The sequence below is a fragment of the Falco naumanni genome, chromosome 10 (genome assembly GCF_017639655.2).
Source record: "Falco naumanni isolate bFalNau1 chromosome 10, bFalNau1.pat, whole genome shotgun sequence".
Lineage (NCBI taxonomy): Eukaryota > Metazoa > Chordata > Aves > Falconiformes > Falconidae > Falco > Falco naumanni.
The window spans coordinates 28,774,473-28,802,396 of record NC_054063.1 but is presented as its reverse complement, the minus strand read 5'-3'; the positions used below and the strand labels follow the sequence as shown (position 1 = coordinate 28,802,396).

The following is a 27,924-nucleotide window of genomic DNA, read 5'->3' as shown; positions in this document are numbered from 1 at the left end:
GTCAGAGGTACCAGGGGTCCTCCTGCTGCAGCCTGGTGAAGGTGACCTGCTGACTGGTGCAATGTCCTTTTCTGCTCCCTTACTCAGTATCCCAATCCAGCAAGTGGGTGCAGTGTTTCCAGGATTAAATTCAATAGTCAATACTTCATGTCCCTCACAGCTTCCTAACAAACCCTGGCCTCGCTCCAGCACTCCATCCCCACACAGCGAGCCAGAAGCAGTGGTCCCTGAGCAGTGGGGTGTTGTTCTGTTTGTGCAGTGCCAAGCACAATGGGTTTCTAGAAGCTCCAGGACTACTCTCTGAGTAACAGTAATTGCAATAGGTGCTTTGCCGATTAGAGGCCAACTTAAGAACATTTTTAAAAGCTTTGCAGAACAGAGGCCTATATGGTATATATTTATTAGGTTGTTCAGCAGTAATTCAGACAGCTGAGAATTGTTGAGGACCTGGTCTATCTAATTGTGTGTCTAAATCATAGTTTCACCGTGATTCAGAGGTACTAATGTTATAGTCTACACAGAATGGCTTAGGTTATATGGTCAGATTCCTGCAGATGGTCAGTTTGTATCATAAAATTTAACATTACAACTTGCAACATAAAGCTACTGCCTCAAATTTATTATATATTGCAGCACAACAAGCAAATTCATACTAGATGCAGTATATGCCTAGACATTAATGTGAGCAGAGGATGAAATATCCTCTTCCCAGCTCACTGGCACATGTTCCCCTCACAGCAGAATTGAATTGTCCAGAATCCCCAGAGAAGAGGAAGTCACCGGGAGCCCAGACCGGTGCAGTGCGGGGCTCCCTGGCTGCAGGGACACGGGAAGGACATCCCACACCCCGCGGCATGAGGCCCCAGGGTTTCGGAACTCGCAGTTCTGCTCTCTGTATCATGCATGCAAGAGCTGAGCTCTCAGCAAAATCTTTTTATTATTCGTCATAAAGAATCGCAGCTGTGAAAAGCAAACTAGGGAAGGAGAGTGGGAACAGGCAGGCACTCTCTCTTGGACTGATGTAAATCGGGAGTAACTCCACTGCAAGTCCGCTAAATTATGTTGTTGTCACTCGGACATCAGATCAGAATCAATCCCTTTACCTGCAATAGATGAGTGAAATGTCTTACAGCTGTGTGTCCGGGAGCCTGCTAAGCTTCTTGGAGAGTTGCTGTCAGTGTGCCCAGGGCAGGAGCATATTTTTTTTCTTACTGTTGTACATAAGGGCTCTGCTGCAGCCGACAACATGAAATGTGTTAGTTCGGTTTGTTCAAAATGGAGTGTGTTTGTTAAGTGTTGCCTCTTTGATGTTGCACTGCCATCTCCATCTTTGTCATCATTGCCCATCTTTTTCAATCTAATGAACTCAAACCATCAGTGCAACTTAAGTTCGGCTGTCTGTTCTTGCATAGTTAATATTAAAAATGTACTAACAGTGTGGCTGCGAAATCAAATTATGCACATAAATATGCTGGCATAGCAGAGGAGGCGGCAGAAGCTGAAGTTAGCAACATTGATGCCAGTTCACATTTGCAAATCAACCGTCAATCTGTCATTAAACATGTTATCAAATGATGATAAGTGTATGCTTCTTGCTTGCATTGGCGCGCTTATTCCCGATGTTGATGTGCATTAATGGGATAATGTGCATTAACATAGTCTTGCTTGGATGAACACAAAACATTTTTTATCCGTCTCAGTTTGTTTCCCCCTGTGGCCCCCAAGTAAGTGTTTTGTGTTATCAAATTGCCAAAAAATGGGAAAACACATTACTTTTAATTAGCAAAAATTTTGAGTCATTTTTTTTTAATTTTTATCCAGACTATCTCCTGTGTGTTGTCAGTCGAGGTGGGGAGGGGGGGGACACACAAAAAACATTCCACTGCCTTCTCTGAGTAAAACGATTAATGTCAGAAACTCAGAGACTGACAATTATGTGCTGTCTTAATGCACTGGCCTTTCATCTGCAGTCCTTGCTTTTGACACGAGTGATGGTTTCAGTTCAGTGATATGAAAGGCAGGAAAGGAAACGATCTCCGGCATTCCCAGCCCATTGTGTGGTGCCACACTCAGACATGGCAAGCAGTCCTTGAGCTGGCTTCATTGAAGTTTTACGTACAAGCCGGCAAAGACTGTACCTAGAGATTAAACAAAAAGCCGAAGAAGAGCGTGGCTGCACTGGGCGGGAACTGAGTTTCCGAAAGAACTTCCCACACCTTAGCCCAGCTCCGTTATCCCTCCTGCAGGCTGCTGCATAGCAGGGCTCCATGCATGGTACGTGCTGCTGGTGAACTCCCAGGGAAATAAAAAAGAACCCTCATTGGCAAGAACAAAAAGTGACTGAAAGCAGAAAGCCGTGATTAGAGCCTGGTTACCCCCCTACAATGCTCTGCCAGAGCAGTGCCCGGGAAGCGAGAGCTTGGCTTGGTTGCGGCCCAGGGAAGGCTCCGTTGCCCTGGGAATTATTAGAACAAAAATAAATAATAGTATTTTTGTTGATTGCTTCTATTTAGAATTGCGTTGTTTACCCAGGCTTTTGGAAAAAGTTGAGGTGGAACTCCACTGGAGCAGGAAAAGCATCTTTTGCACTTAGGTGACTTTAAGGTTTTCAAACTCTTTTTAAACAGTAAATGAAGCAAGGTTCTTCCCACCCCTTGGAGAACAGCCATTCTTTTAAACCCTTGCATATTTATGCAACAGGGGCAAAATTGTGATGATCTACCTGTGTTTTTACAATAAAACAGTAATAGTCATGAAAAGCAATATGGCTAATGTCCAGTCCTGTTCAAAACGTGGGGAATTCTTCCAGGAGTTTTACTAGGACTTTACCAGTAATGTTATCAAATCAGGCGCAAGAGTTGCCTTAAAGGAAATTCAGTCACTGAAAGTGTTTTATTTTTAGTTGATGGTCTGGAAAATAAAACTTCTAAAACTTTTATGAAAGGCATCATATTATTAATGTGTCTCTAAAATAGCAACTTTTTCTCATATAATAGCAATATTTATAAATTATTCTTAGTGCCTGCTTAGGATTACATATAACCTCCAAACATGGTTTGAGATTTATTTTGAATTTTAAAAAATTCTAACTAGTAGAATAGTGTGCTTCTACAAACTATGAACTTTTTGGTAAATGGGTCAAACTTTTGATCACACTTTCTTTTTTCTCGATCTAATAATGCCATTAACATTAGGCATCCTATTCAGGTCTCTGATTTCTATTATCTGGATGATTTAAAGGGAAAATAAAAGGGAATAATTATTGATTTTTTTTAAAAATTGTCTTGATTTTTTTTTAAGTCATCTATTGCATTTCCTATTATTTCTAAGTTGTGGATACATGAGTACAAGTTTCATAATCATAAAACTCTAATAGCAGTAATTGTATTCCTGTTAACCCTAGCCTCAGCGAGTACTCGTGTTTTCTACTTCTAAACCAAAGAGCTTGTCTTCTAATACAAAGAGCTTGAATTTTAAGTATATTTTCTGTTACACATCCATTACTGGCAGAATTTATCCAGCAACTTTTCTTTTTTTTTTTTTTTTTACAGTTGTGTAGCTTTACGTTGCTCCTACTCCATGAGCTACCTTGAAATTAACTTGTCAAATGTTCGTCCCACTACTTAGGGAAGATTCCTAAGCAGATGAGTGGGCCAATTTGTCATGACTTGGAGGAGAGGTGCTGGAAATCAGATGGCATTAAAGAGGCTCACTCTGAAGGCTGTGTACAAGGGACTTCTCTGAGGCAGCTCAGGCTAGGCTGCTGTAAGGGACTATTTGTATCAGAGATGGCATTTGGAAAACTAGAGTGAGAAGCATGTCTTGGTGTCTTACTTGCCACACTGCCTTGGACCCCTTTAATATATTTCCCTCAACAGCAGAGCCCAGCTCCCTCTCCTGGGGGGCACCTGGCAAACACCAGAACAAGTTGCACAACTGCAGAAAACTGAGCATGGCAAAACTGAAGCCCTGGGCAAATTATTGGCCATGGCATGCTACTGTCTGGGAGAAGTCTGGTTCTGGATTTTATCTTTGCTACTTCAGCTAGTCTCTACTTTGAACAGATGTATTAATGAAGTGCATTAATTTACCAATTTTCATTAAGCAGTTTGAAACAGGGAGATGCTGTATTATTCCTCGGTATGCATATATCAAAGCAAATGTTGAATAAGGGATTAGCAGTAACAGAGTTACACTGTTCTTCCTCTCTATTCTCCCAGTCTTTATTCTTCGTACTGTATCTTGTTCTATTATCTTGGGCCTGACTTTGGAGTGTTTTCAGTTTTTGAAAATGGCAAGTAATTAGTCAATATGTTTTCACCATATGTATCAAGCTCAGTAAAGAGGCAACCATTGGCCTTTGTCATGGCACAGTAAGCGTTCGTTTTCTCAGCACTTCAAGTTACGCTGAGCGTGTGGTGAACGCCAAAGAATTTAATGAGGACTTTTACAATGAAACATTTGACATAATAATTCACAGTTCAGCGCAGTTCACAAATTTGGGGTGAGTCCCCTTTTAAGATTTTAAGTTTGTGTTGTTCACACTAGAGATCTTGCACGAGCTGCTTCTCCCCTGCCTTGTGCCCTGTATGAGCAAAGAGGCTGTGCAAAGGGTGGATAAATTGTTATGACTCAAAATGGTCCTGTTTTACATCTTCTTGGCACAGATGCTGTGTACAACAAGGGAGAATTCTTGAAACACTTTTTCCCTTCCAGACTGGCTTTTTACTTACCCCAAGCTAGTTAATGCATACTTTCTAGACGGAAATTTTTACTTTAAGGGTTCCACTGTTGCTGACTGTTAACAATGTTTAAAAAAGGTCAGAATCTGATCTTAACACTGCTGATATGAAGTGGCATTTGCCCAGATTTTGCCATCTCCTGAGCAAAAATATGTCCAGTGTTTTCTAGAGAGATGGGATAAACAGCAGCCTTGCCTGGGCTGTTTTCCCCTCTTGGGAATACTGTATTTCAGTTATCTGTGGAACAGGTTTCTGCATTCCCTGCCGGGTTTCTTTAGCTTTGCAGATAAAACATTTGGGCTCAGACTCAGTTCAGTAAGTTACAGGTATTTTGTGTAAAATTTTGGGGTATGTGCAACAAATAATCATGAATAAGAATGATGACATATTGTTTTACTGCAGTCATGATTTAAATTTATGTGACATTGCTATTGAAGTCAATAGGACTTTTTCCCAAGTATGATTTGCAGGGTACAGTATCATTATAATACGACAGTTAATAGTCTTGTTTATGTTATTATATTTAATGAATAAATATATCAGTCTGTACATCAAACTCAGTTTTGTTTATACTCTTTAATTGTAGTCTTATCTCCCCTAGAAGCATGTTATATCTTTTAATTTTATAATTATCCACTTTATTCATGTGTGACACTACAGAACTGCTGCTTATATCCTATGAGACATCCAGATACAAACAGATGGAAGACAGGCAACCACTAGGAAATTCAGATCTGGATCTGAATCCAGCTCCATATTTTCAAAACACTCCACAATTTCAGATCCAAGGTCTTGGTTTGGGCTGTTTTATAAAGGGGCAAGAGCTGCAGAACATGAATCTAATTTATATAGCCTCTCCAAACATGAACCATCAATAAGGATTTTACATGATCCTTCAACACCTAAATTTTGTTCTCTGTTTCTTGAAAAAGACCTGAGACAAAGCAGGAGCGCTTCTCACATTGCCCTTTCTGAAGCTTTTCAAAACAGGAGTTCAAGATTTGTTGGGCTGGGGAGAGGGAACAGAAATACAACATTTTAGCCTAGTGGTTACTCCACTTGACTGGAAAGGGTAAATGTCAGTCCATGCTCTGAGGACTGTTTTGTTTGAACTAAAGCCATGAGGCAAAAATGCATTGAGCATCCTTGGGAGTAAAATCGCAGGGTCTACCTCCCCCAGGCAATCCACGTGCACGAGGCAGTAGAATTGTGCCCATGACCATGCCCATGGTCATTTCTTCTCTTTCCATTTGAGATCCACTTTTGTGAAGCTTCAAAGACCAAATAGAGGTTGGAAAAATTAAGTTTGAGTCCTCTTACACCTTGGCTGAGTGCTCTAAATCCAAAGAAACCCATAAGTCAATGCAAAAGTGTTTTAGATGAGCACATTCTAATAGGTTTTAAACAAAGTTTACAGATTCACCTTCCTAGAAATCTCCTAGACTATGAACCCTGAAAGGAATAACTGTTTTAACAGAGTAGAAATAACTGAGTAGCTCTGTTTCAGCTGAGTAGATTCCCAGAGCCCCAGAGAGAGATACCCTACAATAAGAGATCAACCTGCTCTCAGCATCTGCCTGTTGCCTAGGTCTGTCTGTAAGCAACACCCTCCCACTCGAGCTTTATAGGTTCCCTTCTGAGGCATCCAAGTTCTCCTAAGCCTGGAAGTTAATCCTCTGCTCAAAACATGCCGTTTCCCAAAACGGAGTTATCCAGCCCCTCTGTCCTTCTTTACAGCTGAGCGGGGGTGATTCTGTGCTTTTTATCAGCACAGATTTCCTTGGGTGGCATTCATTACAAACCAGTGGATGGTCTGGCAGATGGGTCTCCACTAGACTTGAGTCAGATGAGTAAATCCATGAGCTGGAGGGCAGTTAGCAAACTCTCATCCCTTGCTGTGGAGCAAGGCTGTTAGAACATCTCTTCATTCATAGATCACATCCAAAGCCAAGCTTTCTAGTTTGGGATCTTTTGCCAAAACAGTTGCAGGAAAAAAAGCCAGAATGAAATGTCTAAAGATATGATACTTCTACTGTAAAAGTTATCTTATCTAATTACTTGTATTATAGTGATGAAAAGTTTAGCAAAACACCCTGGGTGTTACATGTTCGCATAGGATGACAGCTTTCATGTCATTCTGCATGTTCTCCTTTAAATATTTTTTTTTGTCTGTTGATGTAACGCAGCAAATATTTACTGCATGATGCTGTTTCTGAAGTTAGTACCTTCTTTTGGATCCAGTAGCCAAAGTATGTGCAAGAGCAGGCTGGGAAAAGGGAACACCCAGGTATCAAACCATAGCCCAGAAGTTGCTGAGATTACAAGAGAGCGGCTGGCAAGAAGAGACATGTGCAGCCAGGTCATAACAACAAAAAAATCAAAAAAGCTTACATTTCCCCAGGTACATAAGTAGTTTCTGAAAGAAACATCTTTACTTTGTCTATTTTTTTCCTTCTTCTTAGTCAGTTTTTCTAGTTGCTGGGCAATATTTTAACCTCTTCAGTTTTGAAAACCTCCCTCACCTACTTTGTGCTTGAACAGAACTTCTGCAAAGTGCCCTCAAAAAAGTCACCTCCAAGGCAGTCATCTAAGGAAGGGGAAATCTGCTTAAGAGATGAAACTCTTAAGACTGAAACAGACAAAGTGAATACTTTCCCCAGTTAGCACTTGAAGAGGAAAATATCATAATATTTAAACTAGTTTTGAAAACTTTCCATGAAAATAGGGGAAGGGGAAAAAAAAAACCATAAAACACTAGTTGAATACAGAGAGAGGCCAAAGAGAGTTCAGTTACCATAGAGATTATTACTGGCAATTGGTACTCAACAGCAGATTGGGATCTGTTACAATATTTTTATTAATCTTTTCTCTTAATTGGTTATTTATATATTTTGGATCCATCTCTGTGCTGGGTCCAGATTTTACTCTTTACCTGTCACTCTTTTTGACATGAAGCAGTAATGCCTGTGCCAGATATCAGGCATTTCCTCGATTTGTAAACATTACAGGGGTCACGAGTACATAAAATACCACGTGGACAAGTCGCTGTGCTTGGCTTTGGCAGGCAAAGGAGGAGGGAGAAGCATCACAGACATATTCTCTGTGAGGCTTCATCATGGGAACTCTTCTGTACAAACCCTTCTTGCCAGTATAACTGTGATAATATTTTGTAGGTACAGCAGGGAAGATGCAGAATGCCTTTTCCCCTTTCAGTCCTCCCTCCTGTATGTCCAACCTAGTCATTTAACACATGTGCACTCCAGTGCATAAACTGGTCATTTCGGAAATATCCTATTGTAAAGCCTTTCCCTGTCTTCCCTTCCTAAAGATTCATCCTGTTGCCTGTGTGTTGCAGCAACTGAAAACGCCCAGCCTTTTTATAGCCACAGTCAGTGGAAGTACGCTTAAGGGCCAATGTTAAAGGACTTTTTTAATCAGTCAGCTTCCAAAAATTCAACTCTTAATTTTTTAAGAGTGCCCAGTCCTGTATATACCTGATGTTAAACAGATTTTAAAACGCTGCTGCATTTCGCTTTTTTTCTGCCACACCATTTGCCTTCAGGGGGATATTTTTTCAGGATGCCTGAGATCAGCCAGCTGGGGTTTCATCCCTTTTCCCCCTCTCCCCCCCAGCCTGTTGCTCCCTGCCTGCATCTAACTGCATTTCAGGTGTAGGGGCATAGAGGAGCTGGGTCGCAGGGAGATGAGTGGGGAACGTGGCTGCAGGGAGTGCTCTCAACTGCAGTGTGAGCCAAGCGGATTTTTTCAAAGAGAGAGAGAGAGGGAGAAACATGTTTTTTTTCATCTCTAATCTCCTTTAGTTATCATGATCTCAAGGGCTATTTGTAATGATAGTAGGCAGTGCATTTCAGATGGAAATGTGATTTTCCAAGCTGACGGTGTCACTTTAAGTAAACAAAGTTAATTCTGCTTCCTGCTATGCAAGGCCTAATCTCATTACCCAAACCACAAGTAACATAACAGAAAATATTTCCGTCTGTCAAAAGAACTTAAAATAAAGGTGGAAATTGTTTTTATGTTTTGTCCCTCTTCTTGCCCCCAGATCCCTCAATGGATGTTAATTATCACATCAGTTCCATTTAAACCTGTTCAGATCCCCCAGCCTCTGCTTGTGCTTCCTTTTTCTTTTGATGTGCCTATAGAATAATAGCGTTTATGCTGCATCTTAGAGTTAATGCTCAGTTATGATGAACTGTAGCTAAAAGATGCAAGTGGATGGCTGACCCATTCATCTTGCTGCATTCTGCTCTAAGGAGGCAGAAACCAGGTGCCATCAGGTTGGCTGGAAGCTCTCCCAGAAGTGATTGAGATTACGCTCATCCCCTTTCCCACCAGAAATAGACAAAATCTCTGAGCTAGAGACAGTCCAAAAGGGACCGTGGGGGTTAAGATCGAGTGTGCTCTGTAGAGCCAGGGCTCACCCAAACTCCTGAAATGACAGATCCAGGCAAGGCCCTAGTGCCACATTACTGACACCACATAGGGTCAGGCTGCAGGCACACTGCTGTCTTGAGTTTGTCCAGCGTCAGAATGCTCCCGGGCTTCCCCCAGGCAATGCCTGGGACTGCTGGTGGTGTGCAGAGTGGATGGGGCCAGTGCTGTGCAGAAGGGAGCTCAGCCCCCTGGCCATCCCAGGCGCCAAACAGCAGACCAGCGTTGACCAGCAATCCCATACCAGCAGGAAAGAGCCCCACGGCAGTGCAGCACTGGTGAAAGCAAGGGGGGATTAAGAACAGGGGGCAAACCCTGTGGCACTAGTAACGCATTTTCCAGCACTCACAGAGCAAGGCAACTGCACTGATTCCCTTATCATTTCCATGGGTGTGAATCCAGAATAGCTTCCCTAGATTTAGTTCAGTGTGACTTCATTATGAGTTACATGGGGAGGAGAAGGAGTCAGCATCGCAGACCAGCGAGAGCTCTGCTGGCACAGGGAGCAGACCCCACTGTTACCAAGTCTGACTTTAAACAGAAGAAAACCCAAACATACTATCTAGCAATTCTCATCTCATTTCATTTCAAACAAGCAGCCACCAATCATAAGATGATCATTCATAAAACTCTCCAACAACAGTGTTTTTCATCCTCTCTTCATTTAAAATGACCTTTATGTGATGATAACATCTGCTTGCTGAACCTTAATTGCTTAATTAGAGAAACAGGTTCTCTATTAGACAAACATTTTTTTAAAATTGTATTTTGTCTTGCAAGTATGATGCTTTCTTTCATTTTAAGCTCAGCAGCAGTATTTTAAAAGCTTTAAAAAGTCACTTTCAAGTAGTTATAGTTTGTTAGTTTATTTATTTATTAGCCATTTGAAGGTTTTGTTTTCTACTCTCTTCCTAAAAGGTATTTACAAGCAGGAATCTGTCCCATTAGGAATTTCTCTGCCTTTCACTACCACATGTGCTTAGCACTTTGCAAAAATGCTGGTTTTCACTGAACAGCTGCTATAGGTTCTGGGTGTGCTTGGGAATTTATTTATCTTGGGCAAGTTCTTAGGGCTGAGCAAAATATCCTGCACCTGCTTCACACATGGGGAACAGAGTTTGTGCCCTTCCTGAGAGCTCCAGCAAGCCTTCCTCTGACTGCTGTTCTCCTCAAACTGGCCTTTTGCAACAGGTTCAGGTTTGTTTTCTTTCTTATATGGAACTTCTGAGCAGTATTAGCCTATTTTTGTAGTAGTGTTTTTAAGTTCTAACCAGTCAAGTTGATGCTGTAGGGTTGCTTCTGGCTGCATGGTTGTTGGCAGTTTTGAAGAAATCAACTGACTTCTTTGTTCTGAAAAGTCATATAGGTTTTGCCTCGCATTGAATTTTTTTGGGGGGTAGCATTATTATATTAATGTGCTACACTGAAAGCAGAAGGTTCCAGAGGTGATTTGTACTGATGCTGAACACAGAGATAAGGTATGCCAAAACAGCATGTCTGAATTAAGTCTTGGGGCTGGAGTAGCCGCATTTATGTGAATGCCTCTGCCGTAGCCAAGGCAGCACAAACAGCATTACAGGTGCTGCAAACAGCCATGCAACAGAAACAAGAAACACGTGAGATACCCCAGCCCTGAGAAGCAGCCATCGATATTTCTCCCCAGAAACAAGTGTCCCCTTGCTGTGTTCTTTCTAAGATAATACCTTGCTGAAAGCAGAGACCATCACCATGAAAAGAATAAGAAGAGTAATAAATTACTAAGATGGGGGGAAATGGACCAAAAGTGACTTTAGGCAAAATTAGCAATAAAATTACTTGGTCCACTCATAGTGGTCAAGTGAAAACTCTTGGATTCTGTTCATAAAAGGACCTTGGATTTATTTCTGGTGTTCTGGATTCTGAAAGGAGTTTGAAAGACAACTTGGCTGCCTTTTCCCTTTCGCTGCTGCTTCACTAATGTAACACCTTGAAACCCCAGCTGTGATTGCATTCCCATTGCTTTTAGTGCAGTACAGGTGAACAATGAGAAGCAATCCTCTCCAGCAAAACTAGCAGTCCACGTGGCTGGAAGAAAGGAAGCACTGTTATCCTCACCTGAGGAGTGTGCAAGGGAAAGGAAAATTAGTGGCCGTGTTGGGTACTAAAACCTGAAAATGGTGCCCATAGCTATTTGATGAAATAGGGTGTGCAGGAGAGGCAATAAACAATGTCCTTCTCTGACACCAATGAACAAGACTTGTTTTCAGGACTCTGAAAGTATTTAAGAACTTTGCTTGCATTCATTTCAACCTAGTTGTTTTTCAGCATCTCAGCCATTCTGCCCAGATGAGTCATCTCTGTGCTAATAAAAATTCAGAGCATGACAAGAGTTAATTGCAAAAGGTGATATGGCTTCTCTTTGGATAGTTCTGCATGGTATTTTGGGCAGGATTTCTCTGCTCAAGCTCCAAGCCAACAAAAAGCCAGGTGGCTGCGTTGGCATGGTGCTGAGCCCTACGTAATACATCTGATGGAAAACAGGGTTTATTAGCTTGGCACCGCACTCCCTGAATTTCAAGGGGTTTGGATAAGTTCTGGCTGGCATCCTATTGGGTCAGGCTTACCCCTTTTTATATGTGCCTAAGGTAACAGAGGAGTATGCGATCCTGCTCTTGCTGATTTGCAAAATTCTCATGACCGAATACCTGTGTAGCTTGCAATGTTACACTTAGTTTTTCTCAAAAGCTTGCGTCGCTTAAGTATTGGGAAAGAAGTCAAGAGTGCATTTTGAGGTGGAGCAGGAGGTTTGTGTGTGGCCAGAAAAAGTACTTGCAAATTGCAAAAATTGATGTTTTTCTAGAAAAGGCCAAAAACACTTAGAAATGATCTATGTCTAATATATTTGTTGTACCCTGAGGTCATAGAGGGATGTGACTTTCAGGAAAAAAATGGATAAAACTTGCAGTTTTGAAAATATGTATTTTACTTGAGGGAATTTTCAAAAGCTTTTTTATTGTGTCTACATCCACTATTTCACTTATACTTTTCAATTCCCATATATTATTCATGATATATATTTTAATAAGTTTTGGGTCAGGCCATTGTTCCCTGTTAATCGTTTATTACAAATAACTTTGCTTGGATGCACTGTTGGAGCCTCTCCGAATGACACCCTGTGATTATTGAGGTGCAATCCAAGTCACAGGCAGAATAAAGTCCTTTAGTGAGGTTTGGATTTCTTCCTCCATTTCAGAGTTTCTCTTTCTTACCTAATTCCACTCGAAGCCTCAGCAACAGTTGGGTCATGTAGCTGCGCCATCACGCTTCTTTGTAAAGGAGGTTCAGAAGCAAGATAAAAGAGTTGCAAAGCAGAGCTAAAGGAGCCAAAATATCTGGATTCAGTTTCTGCCCACGCTATTAAGACAAATAAATAGAAATTGGGGAGAGGTGCATCTGCAAACACACACAAAGGCACACACCATGTGTGGGATGGAGAAGGAATTGGTGCTCACGTTGCCAGAAGGAAGTATTATCTGCAACAGGTGTCCATAAAAGCATTTTTTTATTTAGTAGCCGTAGAAAGCCAGCACCATGCATAATGTTCAACATGTGGCTAGGGTCTATCAAGTTTATTGAAAATGTTCATTTCCTTAAAATTAAGCACGGTCTGACTTACTTTGTTAAATCCTTACCTTCCTTCTGCAGTTTAGACCTCAAAAATATATAATTTTTTTTCCCCCTAAATGCAAGAGGAGCTTCTGGCAGGCAGCTGAACAGCACGGCTTAGCGTGTGGCTCGGCGCCCTCTGTCCTGCGTGACTCTGGCGTGAGCAACGCGTTTGCAAGGGGGACAGCAAAGCCCATTGCATATAATCTGCTTTGCTAAGGCAGTGTTGCTGGCTTTATTTTCCTCCTCTCTCTTTGTCTTTCAACCCCGAAACAGATGTAAAAGTTCATGCTCAATTCAGGCCACCTTCATAATAAATTAATTTCTGAGAAACTGTGTTTCTGACTGAATTGCGTTACAAAGAAACTTGGTCTGTGCAGCATGTGAGCATTATCGGGTTACATCATTATAATCAACAAGCATTTTGGTATTTAAACAAAAGAGGAAACATTTTTCTATGTCATAAGGAATGTTTCTGAGACCATAACATCTTATTAAGGCAAAAGAGGGCTGGCAACAAAGTCTGTTTGATTGGATCTGTGATCTGCCAATTTCTAATGAATGGAAAGAGAAAGCAACAAGTAGTAGAGTTGAAAAATCAACTAGAATTTCTCCTTTTATGGCTTGTGTAAGACTGCTCTCTGTAGCTCCAGTGGTAGAATTCATTACTGGGGATAAGAACAGAGATTAGGTTAAAAAAGCTTTTCACTGACAAGGCTTTATTCACAATGGAGTGCTTTGCCTCTCTCCTTTCAGGTTTGTAGTTTTCTGACTGTATGTAGTGAGTGATATATTATTATAATAGTTCGTATTATAGTAGTGGCCAAAGGCAACAGAAGCATCCATTTTGCTGGGTGCTTTACATATGCACATTAAAAAATAATCTCCGCACAAGATGTCCATACGATTTTATTTCTCTGCTGTTTCTTTTTCTTTTTTAAAGGACTATCTGGTTTATGGTTGCAGTTTTGAAAACTGTTACCTCGTTGAGCAGTTTAGACTAAGCATGAGTCAAAGACAGCCTCTTTTTTTATAACTCAATCTTCCAAAGTCTGCTATAAATGCAAATAGTGAAGAGATGCCCCAATGTTAAGATGCTGATAGTTATGTAGTATAGAAAGTGCCAGTGCAATATGTGTGAAATAACTTTATCACAGGCCATTTTGTAAGCTCTCTTCAGAAGAGAAAGTTTTCCCAAGTAAAAATGTGTAAACTGTATGCAAAATTGAGACACTGGAAAAGAAAAAGAGCAAAACTGATTACAATTGCAGTTACTGTACTTTTGTTCCTTCCAAGCGCTTTCCTTAGTTGAACAAAGGAACTGAAGTGCTGCTCTGGTGACTCTGCGTGCTGCAAACCAAAACCAGGTGAGCGCCTGTCGAGAGTTTCCTGGGCTCTGCCTGCTAGCCCTTTTGGCAAATACTAAACTGAGTTTTAAGCTCCGATTAAAGATTTGATGAGGACTCGGCCCTGGTCCTTTTAACATGTCATTTTCTCATGAAGGCGCTCTCTGAACTCGGACAATTCACTCCTGACTATAAGTGAGAGCAGAATTGGGACATATGGCACTATATCAAAAGATCTATTAGATCTCTCAATAAAACAAACACGTCTTTTGAAGTTGTTTAGCTGTTTCTAGAGCAAAGTAAAAACTTCAGAGAGAACACTTTGACTATTGGGTGAAAAGGAATTCTTTTCACTCTTCGCCCTGTCTTTCTACCCTCTTCTTCTTCCTCTTTTCCCCATTTGACTTTTCTTCTGTTAATATTTTTCTGAAGGAACCTTTAGAATCAGGTCTACAGTAAAACCTTTTGCCAGCATAGTAATTTTGATTAGGGGCGTCATTCTTTCTTTTTTCTATCTTTTTTTTTTAATAACACTTCTATATTGGCACAACCTTCAGCACAGGTTTAGCTGTATTAAAAAAAAAAAAGTGATTTTCCTGATACAGCTTATTTCATTGAGGGAGCTAGTAAAAATGTAGCTGCTAAAAAACACTCTTGGCAGGACAAGCTGCATATGTATTAGTGGGGTTTGCTGGTGTAGCTGTAAAATGTAGGGTTGGCCAACAACTTAACCCTCAAAAGTAGTCCAGTTGAAATGTGCTTTCTTTGAGCTTTTTTGGCCTCCATATGCTGAAGAAAGGATGGTTGTAGTATACTAAATTCACAAGACTAGAACAAGCCTTATAGTGATTGAATTCAACTCCCTAAACATAACTTAGGCAACTCCCCATCTTGATTTATGTGACTTAACCTCATCTGGTAAGAGCTATAGCTGTGCTAGATGGAAAATCCATGGCTGAGGCTCTGACTCTCTTCCCCTTTCTTTGATGATAATATTATTATTAATATAGTATTCTAATATGCCTCAATTTCCCCATATGGAAACAAATATCCTAACATCTGTCTTAGTGTTGTAGAGGTTCAGGAGCCTGACTACAGGACATTTTGATATTTTGGTTCATAAAGGGTATGAACGCTGTTGTTAATACCAGTTTAACTGTCTTGCTGGCCAGTTTGTACTTGTGAAACTGTAGCACCACTTACTGGTTTTGCTGGAGAAATTCCAACCAGCAAATCCAGGCAACGTTGTTTATCTCCTGCTGTCATCATAACTATTTCCTGAGAGCTGGAAAGATGTACTCCTTCCTTTCCCTGCTTGCTGTAGCCCAAAGGATCAAAGATAAGGATTATAATGGTTGTGTTCAGGCAGAGGAGTTGTTGATTGGGATTTATCCTTTTAAATATGTGTAAGTCATAGAAAGCTTTGCAGTCAGAAATATTGACTTCATTGATCCGTGCCAAGAGCAGAAGAAACCCATGTGGGCTGAAGTGGAAAGGCTGTGTGAGGTGTTTATAATAAAGATGTTATCTGATAAATAAGATACTGCTTTACTCCTGACCAAGGAAAATTAGAAATCCAGACTTTAAGTACACCGGTCAGTACATGCCAAGTTAACTGTGGCAGCATTAGTCTTCCATGATCAATATTCAGTATTAGGACCTTGTGTTCCTGTTTCTGGTCAAATGAGATAGCTAGACAGGTCCTGGTTCTGCATTGTTTATGGGTTTTCCAAGGAGAACATCTGAATGAATCAACTTCAGGAGCATAATGAACTATAAATGCAGAGCACACCGCTTTCATCACTCAGGATAAAGTGAATGTAGTGTAGGTCATGATATTGCCTTTGGAAACAGCTAAAATCCCCTGCCTGATTAGCTGAGATTGCAGAGGCTGATGAGGGAGGCAAGTGGGGTTAAAGGTGTTCAACGTAAGTGGAGAGTGAACTGTCACAAGTGGGGCCATACCTTAAAATGGGTTGGAGACTCTGAATGTATTGGTTCCTGAGAACGTACAAACAAACAAGAAATCCTAGAGGAACAACAGTGTTGCTGCTGCAGGCACACCAGCCCGCTAAGAGGCTTCCTGGAAGACAGGCTGATGCGTGGATGGCAGGGATGTGATTCCAGAAGGGGATGTCGTATTATTGGATTCAGGTCTTTTGCCCCATTTGGAGCAATATCAGCTTATCAGCCTGCAAATGCAAAGCAGAGGAAGGAGGGAAGTATCACAAAAATATTGGTATTGTAGAGACCCGCAGACTCAGAAAGAAGGTCAGTTTGCAACCACTCTGGCCAATATCCGTTTTCTCCTTCATTGGCAACAAAGCTGTTCTGTCCAGCCCACGTAGGAAAAAAACACCCCATATCTGCAAATGGTCCTCTCCTTTAAAAACAAACTTCTGTGTTTTCTGCATTACATCCCCTTGCCTTAAACTTTTGAACCCTGTTAGCAAACACACTGTGGGCAGAGCAAGGGGGCAGAGTAAGGGGGAAGTCCTTACCCCCACGGAAAAAAGCCTGATCTGAAAAATTCTCAAGGGGACAATTGAGCACTATCAAACACAACTGCAGTAATACTTTACTGTCTGCTGCAGATATTGAGCCCTCATTGCAGTAATTGTCACGGTGACAGAGCTGGGAACACTTGCTGTAATTAGGACAGTTGTTTTGTCATGTGTAACGATCTGAAGAGAAGCAAGGAAAAGAGGCGAATGAGCACTAATCTGCTATAGTGTACTGAAGGAGAACCATGCACGCACACACAAAATACAGCACGGCTGCCAATATATTGTAAATTCAGATGAGCAGGCATTTGGAGAAGGTGAGGAAATAAATGTTAAAACAATACATATATTCAGGGGAATTTATGCTCTCTCAGGTGTCTGACTGTATCTGGAATAGCAAGTGCAGATGTCTTGCTGTAGAGATTATTTTTTTTTTTGAAGGTGATCCTGGTGATACCTAAGAAAAATCCTCAACCAAAACCATGTGTGCATATAAATATATACATGCATGTAGGTATATGTTTACATATATATTTAAGCAAATTTCTATAGGTGGCATGTATCTTCCTCCAGTTTGCTGCTCCAGCAGTTCAAGAGCATACAGCACAAAGCTGAGACAGCTGGATGCTCAAGTAACATGTTTAAAACTATCACTCAGACTATTTTGATTTCTCTTAACTACTCCAGACTCCTACTTTTTTCTATTTCTTGTATGCAGAGTAGTATTAAAAATAAGCAGTATCTCTTTTTGTTGTGCTCCAAATTACCTTCTATTCTGATTCGGTGAGCCTGTAACAGCTGTTACGGTTGAATTGTATCCGATGACAAATACTACCCATGTATCAAAAACTCTTGGGAAACAAGGCTACCATTCTGGATTTGTAAGACCCAGAGCTATAGGGTATCAAATACCTCTTGGGTATTCAGGAGGTAAGTGTTGAGCATACAAAGCAAGACTGTACTATGGATATCTACAAAATTAAGATAATTTTGAAGCCCATCACCACTTAGTCAGATAAACTGCCTCTCCCTCAATGCCTGATCGGGTAACATCCCTGTATCAATCACGTAATTTGCTTACCTCGAAAATTACCTGTAGGTAACTCAAACTGCTGCTGAGAGTTAAGGGGGGAATCAATTCGTTTAGTAATTATGATCCCCATCTGCTGTAAACCTCATCTCTACAGATTGCTATTGCTGTATGGGGTACACTTAGATAACTGCAAGGCGATTCAAACAAGAATTGCGCTAGCAGTGGTTAGAGACAGTAGTATAAATTTTGCTGATTGAAAATTTCCTACGTAAAGCATTTTTCAATGAGAAATTGGATTTTCAACTATTTTTTTCTGCTTTCTCCAAAAATTTTGACATTTCATTTCACAGCTGGAAAGATCTTGAGGCAAATAACACTTGCCATTTAGTGTTCTTTTTTAGTGTTAAGCTAAACTTAGCATTCGTATTTTCAGTTATTTTTTTAGCTTTTCAGTTTTCACTTTTCAGTGAACTCTTTCCTTCACTACTGAAGCCAATCAGGGTTTTACCATTTACTTGAGTAGGACCCAGATTTCACTTTTGTTGTTTTACTACATGAAATCATTATTGTAAGGATTCTAAATGTCCCTGAGAGAATTTCAACCTGTAACCTGTATTTTAAAAAGGACCACTTAGGCTGATCTTGTTTCCAAGTAAGATATAATGATTAACTCAGAACTCTATTAACAAAAAATTAGAGGGTAAAATACAATTAATGACAGCCAGCAGGGTTTCAAGGAATATAAATCTTGTCAAACAAACATACTGTCTTTTTGACAGGATTACATATCTGCTTGAGAAAGGTAACTGGGACAACACAATGTACCTGGATTTGTCCAGGACATTTGACTTGGTCCACCTGATGCTTTGCCTCATTAGGTATTTAAATATGTGTTAGATGTTTTAAATACTGGCTTGCCATTGAATCTCTCAGTGCATTGTTAATAGGACATACCACTGGAATGCTTCCTCTTTCGAAGCTGTATTGACTATAATATTTGTACCAATGATCCAAGCAAAGATGAAAAATACATTTGGTGAGCACTGCAAGGTGACACAGGACTTGATGGAGCAGTGGATAACGAGGAGAAAAAGTTGCTACATAGGAGCAAAATGAATCTGCAGGTTAAGGGGTTTCAGTCCAACAGAATCCATTTTAATACAGTCAGATATAAAGAAAACCCTGTGGGAGAAAAGCATATAGATTATAGCTATGGTTTATATCTACTTTAAGACACAAGTAGATATATAGAAAGGCTGTCACCTCTGCTAAATTCATAGTGCAGTGCTATGGGGAAAAATCCTATTCTGTATAAATAAAAGTAATAATAAATTAACTAAAGCAAACAAAAAAAGAGGCAAGTTAAACTAAATAAAGTGAATAAGGAATAGATTTTATTCTTATATGCAGCTTTAATTGGGTCACTGGGAAATGTCCATGTTTCAAGTGTGTGTAGATTTCTACACAGAATTTAGAGACCCAGCAGAAATGACCTGAAGGCTGGAAATCCACCCTTCTGCTGTGAAGTTTAAAGAACTTGACACATTCAGCTTATCAAAAATACTGAGACATGCTTTGATTGCTGTGTGTAGGCATCTCTACGTGAGAGCCAGCTTCTTAGTCTAGCTGAGAAAGCATATATTTGTTGACCAAACTTAGCAGTAAAATAAGAACATTATATTAAAATAAGATATAGTTCCTAGTTATGAAGGTGATGGAAACAAAAGTCTCAAGTGCACTCCTGAGTGTGGTTTTTTTTCTTCAGAACAGGATTAACAGCCCTTTTGAAGCATATATATATAGAAAATCAAGCTAGATTATAGGGAAACTTTATTGCAAAGACACAGTTTAGAACTGGTATATTGTGTGTACTTACATATGTGTGCATGTCTGAAGCAGTGTTTACATGTTTATGTGTGGCAAAGCAATGCAGCTCATTTATGTGAACATTATTTAGTGTGTTTGTATCATATAAGGATGTTAATGGATGAGATTAGATGGCTTGTTCAACTAGACAACCAAATAATCCTGTATGTTTTCAATCTATATAAAGCCCTTTTCTTAGCTTTAAACTAGCTTAGTAAGTGAATATATTTGTATTTACTCTCTTGCAGGTAGCTGGGTATTTTTTCTACTGTGTTGAGTATTTGTTTCATTAATTTGAAAATTCTTTTAATTTCTGTGGCCTGTTTTTACAAAAAAAAAAAGCTTTCATTAGAATTTCCAATGAAATTTTATTTCTCAGATATTTTTTTTTTTTGCAGCACCAGACATTTGAGATTGAATGTGTGGGGCCTTTTACTGAAAAGTAAAAAACTTCTACAGCAAGCAGATACCTTTCTACCAAAAGACTGCCTTAGTTAAAAATCTAATTTCCACTGCAAAAGGGGAAAAGAAGTTTTCAAACAAGAAAAAAAAAAAGACAGCTCCAGTGTCCTGCATCACTGTCTGAACCTTGCCAGCACTTCTGTAAGAGAAGGGATTGACAAAATAATTCATTAACAGGAATGTTCTCCTCATGGAGGGGATTGAATAGCCGCATGAGAAACTTTAAAGCCTCCTTTGTGTATCCAAACAGAAACATGGCTCAAAGAAACAGGCATCTACAGCAGTTCGGAGTGCGGTGAACTCCGGGCTATTTGTGGATTGGCTTTGAGAGTAGTTGCTCTTGATTTCAGAGTACATCCTAATACCCCAGCAGGCTGGAGACTGGGGAGACTGGCAAGGGAGAAAATAGTGCAGGGAGTTTGCCTGGCAACAAAGGCATAGCAATTTGCTCCAGTGTTGTTGTGAAAAGAAGATGCTTTTGTGAGTCGAGAGACATGTGATAAGTGTAGCATGAAAGTGTCGTGGAAGTAATTGTTCTCCTGAACTCAGCTCCGGGCTGCTCTGACTCGCAGTGGTCAAGGTCTGAAATGAGGAGACCTGTTCCAAGTCTTGCATTTAACAAAGCAACTTAAGAGACTTCCATCCCTGCAAATATATCCTGTGCCTGTGACCGTGATTACTGGGATTGCACCGAGGCCTTAGGATTTTTGCATTGATAAAGGAAAGTGCAGCGGGGAGTGGGGGCTGGCTTTGAACAAGGGCCTGTTTTACAGATTTTAAGACAAAGATATTAATGAATCCAGTTGGGTGCAACTGATAAATGTCATCCACGGCTCCATTTGCCAACTGGGTTCAACATCATTTGTTCTCGGTACGTTTTGGGACATCTTTGTGGTGTCCTGTCCATACCAGCAACCTGTCAGTTGTTTCCGATGCTTTTTTATCAGCTTCCCCTGTGCATTTGAGAGTGACAGTGCATCCACGGCGTTTATCAGTCACCTGTGGCTTCTCTTATCCTTGCCCGAAAAATATTTATGCCAACATCCCCGCTCAGACTGTTACCCACTGCCCCCCTGGCTGTTTGTCTACTGTGTGGTTTGTCATTATACTAAATTGAGCTCTTTGGGACAAGAATTGTCTTCAGGTCACTCACTGAATAGCAAAATTAGCTATTTCCAGGCTGATTTTGCTGCTGAGTGCAGTAGCAGTCGTGCTGTGCGATGCATGCCGCTCCTGCAGGTGCATTTCTAACCCACTCGCCACAGCCGTGCACAGGCTTTGGCAATCGGCAACTCGGCTCTTAATAAGAAGCAGTGGATTTTCCTTAAACTCTGATTAACCAATTATGTTTCTTCTGATTTAAATTCTTCTGTCATATATTTCACCATAGGGCAGAACAGTTTACCGAATTTAAAGAGGACTGCCACAGTTGTGTAAATGAATGAGATGTTTTCTTAAAATAACTATTTATACATGTAAATCTCTCTCTGGATCTTCTAAACACTTTGCATCTCTCCCGCTAACTCACGCAGTGGCATCTCTCTCTGTCAGGCATGTCACATATAACCAGATTGTAAAATCCAAAGAGCAGAGGGCATGTCTCCATTTCTTTTGTACAATGCCATGTAGTGGCTGGAAGGATGAGGAAGAGATAATATTTTTCTGCTGGGGATACAACAAATTTAAAAAGGCTTCTCCCTAATAGAAATTAAATTTGAGACACTATGTTTATTTTGAAACAGCCAAGTTGGTATTTATCTGAAATTAATTCTAGAAAATTGGTTATTTGTTTCAGTTTGAAAGTACAGTTTCAGCCCAAACAAATATTATTAGGTAATAACATTACCAGGAATTTCTGGTTCTCAATTTCTGTTCAGCAGTATAGGTTCAAAGTAGTTTTGGAGGGGAAAAAAAAAAAAAGCTGCAGTTGTTAAAATCACAATGAAATGAAAACTTGTAATATGAAACAACACGAAATTCATGCAGCATTTCCTATGCACTTTTAAATGAAAAATACAAATTTTCATTGATTTTTTTTTTCCCCAAAGATTAAATAAATGAAGAAAAAATGTCTAGTAGCAACAACTAAATCTTCCAAGTTAATTTCTTAAGTTAACTGGAAGAAGTATGAGCATTAGGCCAGGTGGAATGTGACTTTCTAGTGGAAGGTGTCCCTAGTGGAAGATATGGAACTAGATGATCTTTAAGGTCCAGTACAACCCAAGCCATTCTTTGAATTCTGTAATTTGTAACTGTAAATTGCTAAGTTGTTCATGCAACAAAACAAAACAGCTACTAAGACGAGCTAATATCCATAACTTTCACTTATCTCCTTTTTAGTATAAAAAGTATTTTCCATATTGTCTGGCTTTCAAAGTTATTTTCCCAGGTTGGGAATTAAGTAAATTATGCTATATGAAGCAAATGGTCTGATGCAGTTTACTGCTGCCTACAAGTGAGGCACCTGTAGATATGTATTTAGGTTTTTTCCTTTCATAGAAATCATTAGATAGACAAAATGGCCCATCTTGCTTGCAAAAACTATCCATTAACATACCATCCTTCATCAGGATAGGTGGCAAGTAAGGGTTTAATTCTCTATTTTCAGACGAAAGGAACTCTGATTCTGGTGTGTATTAAAGGTGGAAAGCTAATTTTTGAAAGATCATGGTTGAAACTTATTTTAGCTTTATATTTTTCCTCCTATCATGAAGGAAAGTAAAAATAAATGAGCTTGATTCACCATTCAATTATGTTAATTTATAGCCCTATAACCCCAGCAGTCATACTGACATATAAATGATGAAACGAAGCATATGATCAGACCCCTATTACTACAAAAGAAGTGTTAAGCCAAGGATGAGTGAAAATTTTGGAGGCCAGTAGTGTACAGATGGAAAAATGCAGTTTGTCCACAGACCCCAGAAGGTATCCTGTCAAGGTGCTTAATTATTTTTTCTGGAATTAACACTGAACTCTACTTTTGAAGAAATATTTCTAGCTATTAAAAAAATTTAAAAAAACACTGTAAACTAAACCTATTGATTTCCACAAGTTGTCCTGTTTGTCCTAAAATGAAATATAAGTGGATACTGTTTCTTTCTAGTTTTCATGACCTTAACTTTTTTCTTTAGGCAGCCCAAAATGGATGATACTAATAATAATTTGAACACTGAATGAAACATGCATAGCTTTACTTAGATCATATTTATTCCAGGATTTATATCACTGTCTTCAGTGAAACTCTATCATGACTAGATTTGGCCTGTAATTATTAAACTGTTAAGCCCAGTTGCGTAGAGGAAATTGAGAGATGCTATTACGTGGTAGCTGTCATTAGGGTGGAGTCAGTTTTGTCTCGTGCCGTGAATTTTCCTTATTTATTTATTTATTTAGGTTCTTGATAAACATAAAAGTGCTTGTGGGCAAGGCGGGATGTGGTGAGGTCAAGGGAGAACAGCAAAGTGCCTTGTGGTTCGGTGAGCTCAGCAAGCAGAGGCATCACCTATGCATAAAGTAACAATGTGTGCCTTAGGTCACTGATGATGTAACAAATTCATTACACTGAAGTCATTTCCCATTGCAGTCTCCAGGTGGGCATCAGTGCTCCTGCTCGGGAGCTGAGGCAGGGCTCTGCACGCATGCTGCTGTGTCCGATAGGACTAAGCCCACTGCAGGTTATCTTTAGTCATCTTGTCTCTGAGCTAGTGAGCAGAATTAACATCATCTTAAAGCTTGTTTGCTCTGGGACTCAAGTTTTTCTTTCAAATGATAAAAATCTGTTTTTTCTAGCTCCAGTGAAAACAGAGATTTCAGAAAGTTGTGAGGCCAGCCAAGTGTGCTGAAGTAGACTCTGGCTCCTACTCACTTGCTGGCATTTTTTGACTGTATTGGAACCTGTTATATTAAAACGGAGTCCCGAGGGCATTGGAAGCTGCAGTATGTATCTTTGGAGAGGAGATTTGGCAACTTTGAGTTCTCCGGCAGGATTTACAAAAGCTATAATAAACCAAAGAAAAGGTCATTAAAAACATGCTGAAATTTCCTTTATTCACAGTAACCCCTTTCTCAGTCCTCTGGTGTTTTAAGTACCATCAGTAGACTGAAGTGTTTTAAGTACCATCAGTAGACTGAAGTTTGTAGCCAGGGAGAGAAACAAATAGCCAAGGGATGGGTTAGATGTGGAAATGTTCAGGTAAAACGTGTGGTTGTTTCTGCAAGTACTCAAGTGTGCACACAACTGCCTGTTTGCATCTGTATCAATGAAGGTGCATGTTTGCGCATCCATTTACCACCTGTACCACATACCGTATGCGCAGCACCCTTGTATAGATAAAATTTATTTCACACAGCATGCTTTTCTGTTGAACAGTACTTGGTCTGCACATCACATTAGACTCAGGGTATTGTTCTGTAACTAGAGATACCGCAACATTGTATTTTCACCACATCCTTGTAAGTAACAAAAAGAAAGGTGAGAGGTACCAGAAAGTAAATTTACACTTTCAAAGTGAGGCTTTTTTAATTTCCAAAGTGTCTTAAAACTAAAGTCTTGGGCATTGATCACAGCTTGCAGACTTCTTTTGTGCTGGGCAGTCCCGTTTTTGTTCCCGTTGCTATCCGTGGCAGTAGGACAACACAAGCTTGCTGGGTTGTGGAAATGAGGTGCACCAGTAACTTCGGTACCATCTAGCTGATCTGAGTGCTGAAGAGCTCTGCAAGCCGCTGCCTCTTCCTTTCAGAGCGAATGGGCACAATTTCAAAGCTACTGGCTTTGATATCCTCATTTTAGGCAAAGAAGTACAAGTGAGGTGATGATTAGAAAGCTTGACTGTCCATAACTGTCCCCCACCTGTGGGCCCCAAGAGAGCACAGAAGGCTCCAACCAAGTCACCAGAACTTGGCAGGTTTTCTCATGTTTCTAGAAAGTATGTAATTTCTCTTAATCCTCCCTGAACCTAATATCTGATACTGCATCTAATAAAGCCTGTAAGTAGTATTTTATGAAGCTACAGTTCCCTCCCAGGCTCACCAGGGATCATTTTTCTCTTTGAAAAACAGCTCATCATTAGGAATCAAAGATGTTTGATATACAAAATAATTTCCCGAATTAGGGTTTGTCAAATGTAGGTTTGCAAATCTCTGCTGCCCATTTTTTTTTTTTTTTTTTTTTTTTCCTTCTCGCTCTCCCCTTTAGGTTGATTATATCTTGCAACCAGAGGCAAAAAAAAAAATTGTTTCACCCTTTCCCCTCCTTCCATCCCTCCCTCTGCCTTTCCTTATCTTACCCCCTCTTTGCCACGGTAGCTCAGCCACGCTGCAACCCCACCAGATCTGTACCCGTAGGGCAGCCACATTATCCTCAGCACATCAGCAAAGGCTTCATTAAATCGCAGCTACCTTTGCAGCACCCACCGGACACTCATGGCAGTCCCCAGGGCTCCTGGCAGGGCAAGCAAGCTGTTGGCAGAGCCGAGCGAGAGGGGGATGCGGATGGCTCTCCCTCCTCCGAGTGCCAGCAAACAGTTAACGGTTTAATACTTTACAAAAAAGTCAAGACAGACTTGTGATTCTTGATGTTAATGAAGGTGTCACACATTGTCTAGAGAAAGTTGTGCCTGGCAATCTTCCTTTTTTCGGATGCCTACACCACTGACATTTCATCTCGCATTCAAAGAGCACTACCTTAATGAAATGCATAATTAACATATTCTAATTGTGCTGAGCGCTGTGATGATTTTGACAGAACTCACTTTCCATGTCTAATTTGATGCTAATTTAATCTGTTCCTCTCCCGCTGACATGACCTTTCTTGATTGAGTTTCACTGAGGAAATTTTTTGATGGATTGATTTATCAGCATTGCGGAGACAACAAAGGCTCAGGGTGCATGACAGAAAGCGGAGCAGGAATGGCCCTCCAACGCCTGCACACTCTGAACTTTCTGGCTGCAATGTCCTCTTTCCAGAGACTGCTTGTCTGATCTACTGATGGAATTCAAGAAATGTGACATCTGTGTGTGGGTTTGATCTCTGCGATAAATACAGTAAATATCTTATTGTGCTTGTGAATCCCTTGGAAGGAAAACTTCTCCCTCTCCTGCTGCTGCTCGGTAGTAAGTGGTGTGGGCCACCGAGTAGCAGAGCAGTGCCAGCAAGGGCAGGCTCTCGCTACGCTGCTGCCCTCCGGCAAGCACCCAGGGTTTTTGGACCATTTTAATTAACCTGGTCATTACTGGCTATCAGCAAAATGAAAAGTGCAGGGAAATGGGATTGTAAGACCTGACAAAATGTAACCTACTTTTTAGGTTGCTTCATCAAACTTTCTCTGGTGCTTACTTATAGATGTGTGTGTTTAGTAGCCAGTATGTGCATTTTATGACACACATATATATATGCACACACATCTGCACAGATATGTATAAATTTATCTATTGTGTATATATGATTATACCCTTATTCAAACATCATAGAGAAGGTTTAATAATCCTCCTAATGTGACATATATTAGCTATATCTCACAATGCTGAATGTAAGCATGTACGTGTGGGAACACAGAGGTGTGCAGTAAATCTCATGGGGATATATCTATGGTCGTTTGTTTGGGTTTTTTCAATTACTCCACAAAACTTCTCTCATGTATCCGTTGCTTCATAATGTGACAGACTCTTCCTACCCTCATAGTATACCTAGCTTATTATACGGGGTTCTGTACCGGAACTAAAAAAGTCCTTCCTAACCCTCGCAGTGTTCTCTTTTGTACCCCGAAGCATGAGATTTGAGTGATCTTTGCATGTTGCACTACAGCTGTTGCTGGTCATAAACTTAGAGTTCCTTGTACTGCGTTAGCATGTGCGTTTCTGCTGCTTTGGAAAAAGCAGAGATAGTATCTCAGTTTAGAGATCATAATAATGTTTAATTGACAACATTGTTTAAATGGATATTATAAACACCAGTCACATAAATTCTTAATTCTTTTTGGTTTAATGTTTCATCAAGATAATGTTTCAAAGATTTCTTTTAAGGAGTTAAGACACACATGTTCACTTTCTTTAGGAGCTGATGGAACAGTTTAGTTTTAAAGAGGACTTGTTGATAAAAGTCCCAAGATGGTTTCCTATTAGTATTTAAGCTACACCGAGCAAACAATAGATGCTGAAGGAGAATGGGAAAGCAAGCCCGGAAAGCAGAGCAAGCTGGTAATTCTCACTGCTAGGGCTAGGAACCGCGTGCATACTGCACTTGCATGTCAACACGTGGCCCTATGGATTTTTGTTTGGTCCGTGATCTAAGAACTGGTTCAAGAAGGGCTTATGATCAATGAGCTCTGCAGAAAGGCACAAAGGCAGTCTTGAAAAGTGCTGTAGCAACAGGCGTGGGGGGGTGGTTAAAATGCCCAGCCGGCACCAAATGGCTCGCTCTGGAAGCGGGCTGTTCCCCCCCGCCGCCCAGGACACGGGCACTTTGCTTTCCAGCCTGCAGCCCTGTGTTGTGCTTCCCCCACACACATGCTGCAGGACAGCATGGAAGAACGAGTAGTCCTCGTCCCACTTCTGATGGACAAACTGAAGGTTGAACCCTAACCTGCTCAGACTAGAGCAGGGTTTGCGATGCTAGGGAATCACACCCATCGATGTGGGGCCTGAACTTGGTTCTCAAGTGGATGGTTTTCCTGGGTTTGGTTTTTCTTATTTTATTTTTTGATAAGGAAACTCATTTTCCAAGAGTCTGGCCTGTCTTGATTTTTGATTTCTCTTTGCCAGAGAAAGGGTCCCCTGCTCTGAAGGGGAAAAAAAAAAAAAATCTCTGAAGGATTTGGCACTTGTGTATACATTCTGGCTAAGTCTGTTGGGCAGCTGCATACCAAAATGTGTAA

General features: G+C 40.5%; 1 protein-coding gene across 2 annotated transcripts in view; it reads left to right on the top strand.

Annotated features, from left to right (window-relative positions):
• The window catches only part of TSHZ2 (teashirt zinc finger homeobox 2), a 225,712-nt gene that overhangs the window by 153,329 nt on the left and 44,459 nt on the right, over positions 1-27,924 (top strand). Inside the window, exon 3 of one of the 2 annotated variants that reach the window (XM_040608837.1) lies at positions 3,552-5,206. The exons of the other annotated variant lie outside the window; for it this stretch is intronic. The gene's annotated coding sequence lies outside the window, so the exon portion shown is untranslated. Of the gene's footprint in view, positions 1-3,551; positions 5,207-27,924 lie in introns of those variants that run through there. 2 annotated transcript variants of the gene reach the window in all.